Source organism: Procambarus clarkii, chromosome 4 (assembly GCF_040958095.1).
Source record: "Procambarus clarkii isolate CNS0578487 chromosome 4, FALCON_Pclarkii_2.0, whole genome shotgun sequence".
Taxonomy (NCBI): domain Eukaryota; kingdom Metazoa; phylum Arthropoda; class Malacostraca; order Decapoda; family Cambaridae; genus Procambarus; species Procambarus clarkii.
In genome coordinates, this window is record NC_091153.1 from 50576067 (window position 1) to 50585226 (window position 9160).

Consider the following 9160-nt stretch of genomic DNA (forward strand, 5'->3'; position numbering starts at 1 on the left):
GGAATTTAATTTTTCGTTCACCTACAGTTACCAGCTACTATTTCATTGTTATATTTTATGTCGCTGGTCATTACAATTTTCCAAGAATTTAAACAGCTAAACAGCAAGTAGCATCTTGTTAGAGTACAGGAATTTACCTATGGAGAACCTCGATAGCTGCCGAAAATTATTAATGATTATATATGTAATTTAAAATAATGAATTATATACCATTTCTTATGTTACGTCTTTGGCGGGTAGGCGGTTCTGCGGGTTTACAACAGAATTGTTTAAAAATCACACTATTTTAAATGTATGAGTCACTAGTATGCTCTGATATATGTTCTGCAATGAAAATAAAGATTGTTTTGTTGTTAATTACTCCATAAATGTGTAATGTGTTAATTCAGTCTAAAATCTTTTTGCAACGTTTATATGCGATATACGTAGCTGGAAACTACCTAATATATAAAAATAATAGTTACAACATTCTATTAATATATAATGTTGAAATAAATATCACACAAAGTCTGTATATCTGTTTTTAGATGTCTTATAAATCTTCTTTTAAAATAGTATAAATGATTTTTATGAACCTTGAGTAAAAATTATGTTAATTATTATTAATCTAATTGTTATTATTTTAAGTAAAAGAATTGCAAGTATTCGCATAACCACGGGATCTCTGTTTGTGTATGAATGCACGGATTTGTTTTTGTTATGAGAGGGACGCCTTAGAAAGCATGGTGTAGGCCACCTGTGGCTCGCATCCGATCCCACGATCATCATCGCCCCTAAATCAACACAACAGGTATTTAGTATTTACGATTATAATAAGTAATATTTCTTTTATAATAATATTGCAGCAGGTGGTGTAGTGGTAGGACACTCGCCTGGCGTTCCGCGAGCGCTATGTCATGGGTTCGTATCCTGGCCGGGGAGGATTTACTGGGCGCAATTCCTTAACTGTAGCCTCTGTTTAACGCAACAGTAAAATGTGTACTTGGATGAAAAAACGATTCCTCGCGGCGGGGATCGTATTCCAGGGACCTGCCCGAAACGCTACTCGTACTAGTGGCTGTACAAGAATGTAACAACTCTTGTATATATCTCAGGTTAGGGGCTAGGCATTTACACTCTTAGGTCAGCAAACTAGCTAGAAGGTTAGACTATTAGACTCCACTGGTCAATCGGGGCCCTGCATGACTCAGCTTATCCTAACCTAGCCCAGCTTAAACCATCTTAGCATAGTTCATTCTAGCTGTGCATAGTGCTTGCACAGCCTTGCTTATCCTAGTTTACCTCTTCCTAGCCTACCGTAGCCAAGCCTATCCCAGTATACCCTTACCTAGTCTTGCCTAGCCTAACCCTGCCTTGCTTTTAAACATGACCAGTCCTTCCTACCCTAGCCAAGCCCTGACCAGCTTAGCCAAGCCAATCCCTGCCTAGATTTAGCATAGCCTTGCCTTTTTATTAATATATAGAGGGTACCACCTCTGGTTGAGTTTGTAGGAACCCTCCACTTATAGGGTTGAGGGTTCCATATATATATATATATATATATATATATATATATATATATATATATATATATATATATATATATATATACATATATATATATATATATATATATATATATATATATATATATATATATATATATATATATATATATATATATATGTCGTACCTAGTAGCCAGAACGCACTTCTCGGCCTACTATGCAAGGCCTGATTTGCCTAATAAGCCAAGTTTTCCTGAATTATTATATTTTCTCAATTTTTTTTCTTATGAGATGATAAAGCTACCCATTTCATTATGTATGAGGTCAATATTTTTTTATTGGAGTTAAAATTAACGTAGATATATGACCAAACCTAACCAACCCTACCTAACCTAACCTAACCTATCTTTTTAGGTTAGGTTAGGTTAGGTAGCTGAAAAAGTTAGGTTACGTTTGGTTAGGTAGGTTAGGTAGTCGAAAAACAATTAATTCATGAAAACTTGGCTTATTAGGCAAATCCTGCCTTGCATAGTAGGCAGAGAAGTGCGTTCTGGCTATTAGGTACGACATATATATATATATATATATATATATATATATATATATATATATATATATATATATAATATAAATAATGTGTGTGTAAACATGCCACGTGTGTGTAAATCACAAAAATTAACACTTGATGAAAAATGTGACAGTGTCAGACCACGGAGGAAGAATTGAAACAGGAATTTCCTTAAGTACTTTCATATATTAATACATCTTCAGAAGGAATAATTTTTTATATAAATTAAATAAAAAAAAAATCATTCCTCCATCGTCTGACACTCATATATATATATATATATATATATATATATATATATATATATATATATATATATATATATATATATATATATATATATATATATATATATATAAATATATATATATATATATATATATATATATATATATATATATATATATATATATATATATATATATATATATATAATGTGTGTGTGTGTGTGTACTCACCTAGTTGTGCTTGCGGTGGTTGAGCTCTGGCTCTTTGTCCCGTATGTATGTATTCATATATATATATATATATATATATATATATATATATATATATATATATATATATATATATATATATATATATATATATATATATATATATATGCGAACAAGCCTGAATGGTCCCCAGGACAATATGGAACTGAAAACTCACACCCCAGAAGTGACTCGAACCCATACTGCCAGGAGCAACGCAACTGGTATGTACAGGGACGCCTTAATCCGCTTGACCATCACGACCAGACATAAGGAAGTGATAGCCGAGGCTATTTGACCCACTTCCCCGCTGGCACTCAGATGGTAATCTTGGGCATAGCATTTTATCAAATCACCTCATTTTTGGGGCAACACGTGAGGAACACAAATGCGAACAAGCCTGAATGGTCCCCAGGACAATATGCAACTGAAAACTCACACCCCAGAAGTGACTCGAACCCAATACTGCCAGGAGCAACGCAACTGGTATGTACAGGGACGCCTTAATCCGCTTGACCATCACGACCAGACATAAGGAAGTGATAGCCGAGGCTATTTGACCCACTTCCCCGCTGGCACTCGGATGGTAATCTTGGGCATAGCATATGGGTTCGAGTCACTTCTGGGGTGTGAGTTTTCAGTTATATATATATATATATATATATATATATATATATATATATATATATATATATATATATATATATATATATATATATATATATATATATATTAATATTATATATCCTGCCTGAAATGCTGCGTGTACTAGTGGCTTTACAAGATTTTGTGGTTATTCTCTATATCTGGTTCACCTAACAGTAAATAAGTACCTGGGAGTTAGACAGCTGCTATGGGCTGCTTCCTAGGGATGTGTGTGTGTGTTTGTATTCATTTTGAATTTTACAAAGTAGGAAGAGATGTTTGTAAAAAAAAAAATCAAATATTTTTGAAAGTATAAGTAGATTTGATATTTTTCTCTAATTGTTTATTTCTGCTGTCTCGCCTCCTTTATAAAATGGCATCATTCTTGCTTTTTTAAGGATATCAGGAAAAGTAAGGCACTCCAGAGATTTGTTGACTCCTTCCTAGTGTTGCCTAGCCCAGCCCAGCCTAGACAAGGCAGGCTGGGCATCCTAGCCTCACGCAGCTTAGCCCCAACCTACATGTAGCATCCCAGTCCATCCTAAGTGATCATTACCTTACTGGCTGTGTTTTCTCTTCAGCCCTGAATGTAATGTGGTGGAACATAAGCAGATACATATCAGGTCTTAGAGAATCTGTACTTCATACATTTCTTAATAATGTCTCACAAATATTTAAATAATTAAAAAAAAATTGTATAATAACTTCATATTATTCTTGCAATTTATTTTTGCATTTTTTTTTATACAAAATTTACATTTTAAAAGATTACCTCTATTTTTAGATTGATGACTTGAAGACTACAGTGCCATCCACAGCAAATCATGGTCTTAAAATATCTCCTAGCAATGACGAGACCAATTTTCACAGAGATCAAATTTTTGCTAAGCAGTAGTCACAGGTAAATATATATTATATATATAATATTATATATATAATATTATATATATAAAATTAACTACTTCTTTGCTCAAAGCACCTTTAGACATTCTGAGTGTTGTGCTATTTTATTAATTAATTAATTAGGCTATATTTTAATGTTTTGTAATGTTTTCATTACTTTTTTTGTTTTGAAATATAAATTGTTGAGTTTTGAAACATTTTGACATTAACTATACCTGAATATTTATAAACAAAAAAATACCAGAACTATGTCCTTGACAATTGCACTAAGAAGTCTTTGCCAAAATCAGGTGCTCAGTGCAGTAGTTAAAAACTTAAAAGTTGTACCACCTCTGGTGCAAGATTAGGGACCCATAGCCTCAGAGAAGAAAATAGAGAGTACTCAGAGAAGGCCTTGAATAATAGGCAGGCTGTTTGTCTGTGTTTCGACGGTAAGCTTGCTGACACCAAATGTAGTTACCTAAGTGTAGTTACAGGATTAGAGCTACGCTCGTGGTGTCCCGTCTACCCAGCACTCTTTGTCACATAATGCTTTGAAACTACTGACGGTCTTGGCCGCCACCACCTTCTCACTTAACTTGTTCCAACTGTGTACCACTCTGTATGCGAAAGGAAATTTTTGTATATTTCTTTGGCATCTTTGCTTAGTTAGTTTAAATCTATGACCTTTTGTTCTTGAAGTTCCAGGTCTCGGGAAATCTTCCCTATTGATTTTATCAATTCCTGTTACTATTTTGTACATAGTGATTTTATCACCTCTTTTTGTTGTCTTCTAGTTTTGGCATATTTAATGCCTCTGACCTCTCCACATAGCTCTTGCCCTTTAGTTCTGGGAGCCACTTAGTAGCATGTCTTTGCACCTTTTCCAGTTTGTTGATGTGCTTCTTAAGATATGGGCACCACACAACCGCTGCATATTCTAGCCTTGGCCGAGCAAAACTCGCGAACAATTTCTTTAGTATTTCGCCATCCATGCATTTAAACAAAATTCTGAAGTTAGAAAGCGTGGCATAGGCTCCTCACACAACGTTCTTTATGTGGGCCTCAAGTGATAGTTTTCTATCTAGAATCAACCCTAGACCTCTTTCTTTTATCAGAATTATATAAAGATTTCTCACATAATTTGTAGGTTGTGTGGGATCTATGTTCTATTCCACATTCCATAACATGGCATTTATTCACATTAAATTTCATTTGCCAAGTGGTGCTCCATATACTTATTTTGTCCAGGTCTTCTTGAAGGGCATGACAATCATCTAAATTTCTTATCCATCCCATTATCTTAGCATCATCAGCAAACATGTTTATATAATTCTGTATTCCAACTGGTAGATCATTTATGTAGACAATGAACATTTCTGGTGCATGTACTGTGGTACTCCACTTGTGACACTTCTCCAGTCCGATTGCCTCTGATTACTGCCCTCATTTTTCTATCAGTCAGAAAATTTTTCAGCCATGTTAGAAGCTTACCTGTCACCCATCCAAAATTTTCTAGTTTCCAGAACAACCTCTTATGTGGAACTCTGTCGAAAGCCTTTTTTATGTCTAGATAGATGCAGTCGACCCAACTACCTTTTTCCTTTAAAATCTCTGTGACTCAATCATAGAAACTGAGTAAATTCGATACACAGGATCTTCCAGATCGAAAACAATACTGTCTGTGTGATATTATATAATTTCTCTCAAGGTGTTCTACCCATTTAGTTTTTATTATTTTTTTTTTGTTTTCAATCCTTTCACTGTTACACTTGTCAATGATTCAGGTCTATAACTGAGAGAGGTGGGGTCTTCCCTGTTGCCACTTTTGTAGATTGGAACTATGTTAGCCTTTTTTCCACATGTTTGCTATGACTCCTGTACACAGGGATGCCTGAAAGATCAGGTGAAGTGGAAGGCTGAGCTCAGATGCACATTCTCTCAGAACCCATGGTGAAACTCCATCTGGACCAACTGCTTTGTTCTTACTTAGCTACTTTAGCATATTTTCCACTTCATCTCTAGACACCTCTATACGCTCTATGATGTTCTCAGAAATTCTTATTGTGTCTGGTTCTCTTAAGATTTCATTTTGTATAAACACACTTTGGAACTTTTGGTTTAATGTTTCACACATTGCATTATCATTTTCTGTGAATCTGTTTCCTATTTTCAACCTCTGGATATTATCCTTTACCTGCAATTTGTTGTTTATGAATTTGTAGAATAGGCCCAGTTCTGTTTTACATTTATCCATTATCCCTTTTCAAAAATTTCTTTCTGCCTCTTCCCTTACTGCTGTATAGTTGTTTCTCGCATCTTTGTATCGCTGGTATGATTGGGGGTTTGGCTTCTTTCTATTTTGATACCTGCTTGATGGGGTTCTGCTCTTCTACCCCCCAAGCCCGGCCCGAGGCCAGGCTCGACTTGTGAGAGTTTGGTCCACCAGGCTGTTGCTTGGAGCGGCCCGCAGGGCCACATACCCACAACATCCCGGCTGATCCGGAACTTCTCTTAGAAAACCGTCCAGTTTTCTCCTGAAGATGTCCACGGTTGTTCCGGCAGGAACAACCGTGCAACCGTGCTCTGAAGGGGAAAGTGAATACTGAGCAGTACTCGAGACAGGACAACATAAGTGACTTGAAGAGTACAACCATTGTGATGGGATCCCTGGATTTGAAAGTTCTCATAATCCATCCGATCATTTTTCTGGCCGACGCAATATTTGCTTGGTTATGCTCCCTAAACGTTAGATCGTCGGACATCATTATTCCCAAATCCTTGACATGCTGTTTTTCTACTATGGGAAGATTCGATTGTGTTTTGCACCCTGTATTATGTTTCAGATCCTCATTTTTGCCGTACCTGAGTACCTGAAATTTATCACTGTTAAACATCATGTTATTTTCTGCTGCCCAATCGAAAACTTTGTTGACATCTGCTTGTAGTTTTTCAATGTCTTTCATTCCATTTTTGTGTCTTTTGGTCTGTGGCCCTCTCTCAATTTCTGTTGAACCAATCCTGTTTTCTGGCCCTGCATCTCTGTTTTGGTATGAATGTTTGTGTGCCTTCATTGTATATTTTGCAAAATTTGGCATACATTTAATTTACTTCCCTGTCTAGCAACAAGTCTGCCTAATTACTTATTAAAAAAAATTTGAAGTTCCCCATAGTGACCTCTCTCTCTTGAAATCAAGTTTATCAACTGTTTCAATGTCCCCATTTTCTGTGTGTGTGTGTTTGGAGGCTAAGCTTGCTGATACTATGTGTGTGTGTGTGTTTGGAGGCTAAGCTTGCTGATACCATGTGTGTGTGTGTGTTTGGAGGCTAAGCTTGCTGATACCATGTGTGTGTGTGTGTGTTTAGAGGCTAAGCTTGATGATACCATGTGTGTATTTGGAGGCTAAGTTTGCTGATACCATATGTGTGTGTGTGTTTGGAGGCTAAGCTTGCTGATACCATGTGTGTGTGTGTGTTTAGAGGCTAAGCTTGATGATACCATGTGTGTATTTGGAGGCTAAGCTTGCTGATACCATGTGTGTGTGTGTTTGGAGGCTAAGCTTGCTGATACCATGTATGTGTGTGTGTTTAGAGGCTAAGCTTGCTGATACCATGTGTGTGTGTGTGTTTAGAGGCTAAGCTTGATGATACCATGTGTGTATTTGGAGGCTAAGCTTGCTGATACCATGTGTGTGTGTGTTTGGAGGCTAAGCTTGCTGATACCATGTATGTGTGTGTGTGTGTGTGTGTTTGGAGGCTAAGCTTGCTGATACCATGTATGTGTGTGTGTGTGTGTGTGTGTGTGTGTGTGTGTGTGTTTGGAGGCTAAGCTTGCTGATACCGTTTATGTGTGTGTGTGTGCGTTTAGAGGCTAAGCTTGATGATACCATGTGTGTATTTGGAGGCTAAGCTTGCTGATACCATGTGTGTGTGTGTGTTTGGAGGCTAAGTTTGCTGATACCATGTGTGTGTGTGTGTTTAGAGGCTAAGCTTGATGATACCATGTGTGTATTTGGAGGCTAAGTTTGCTGATACCATGTGTGTGTGTGTGTTTGGAGGCTAAGTTTGCTAACACCGTGTGTGTACTCACCTGTTTAAATAATAATAGGGGTGTGTACCACCTCTGGTGCAATTGTAGGGACCCACAGCCTTGAAGAAAATAGAGTATTCAGAGAAGACCTTGTGGATTCTCACTGAACACTAATCTTTTCTTCTCCTATCACCCTTCTTATTTTGTTTTATGCTGTATTCTATTATATATCATATAAATACATAGCCAAATGGCAATATTTATTATGTCTATACAAAAAGAAGACATCCACTTTATTTTTTTTCTCTCCTTTGTTTCTATGTGGATTTTGTTGTGACTAATGATTCTCCTCCTTCCCATCAACAGGTCTTCCTCACTGGGCTTGCTCGGCTTTTGTGTTACTGTGAGGGTGCCATCATCGTTTACCCTTCAAGACTGACTCATGCTGGCATTGCATTTGTGGACTTCCCTTCACAGTAAACAGTCCTCCATATGGTGATTGTCCAGGGCAAGCAGGGTGTGACTGCCATCTTGGAGAAGCAGGGTCTTTTAATATGAAGAATCTTCCGTCTTCTCTACTTACGCCAGCTTGTGCCGGCCTTGCATTCTTGTTACTTCATGGCCCTTGGGCCTTTTTTATTTATTTTACATAATAAATTTTTTTATTAATACCCGTGTTTCACAAGAGATCCTTAACATTTTAAGCACCAATTGTATTGACTAATGTACGTCTTGTAACCTTTAAGACATAAATAGACAAGACATAGATAAATGAGTGAATAATACTGAGTGACTAGGTTAGGGCGAGGAACATAGTACAGTGTCTGGCTTTGGAAGAATGCCTACTGTTTTAGAAACCTTATTGCCATGATCATAATCGTATGGGTTAAAAAGCATTTGTTGTCACTCCTACACAGTGGCTTGTTGAGCTTGAAACCTTTGCTCCTTGTTCGTGTTACATCTGACCTTTTGAAGAAATTGTATGAATCAATATCCTCCAAATTGTTCAGTATTTTAAAGGTTTCGCTCTATTACTCTCTCATTTGCATATATCTAAGCATATAGATTAGATA

The 9160-nt window shown here is 36.7% G+C and overlaps 1 long non-coding RNA gene across 1 annotated transcript; it reads left to right on the forward strand.

Moving 5' to 3' along the window:
- Window positions 1-652: 652 nt before the first annotated feature.
- LOC138372057 (uncharacterized) lies at window positions 653-8758 on the forward strand. Its single transcript, XR_011230667.1, has 3 exons — window positions 653-790; window positions 3960-4076; window positions 8454-8758. It is a non-coding gene; the product is annotated as an uncharacterized lncRNA (long non-coding RNA).
- Window positions 8759-9160: the final 402 nt, after the last annotated feature.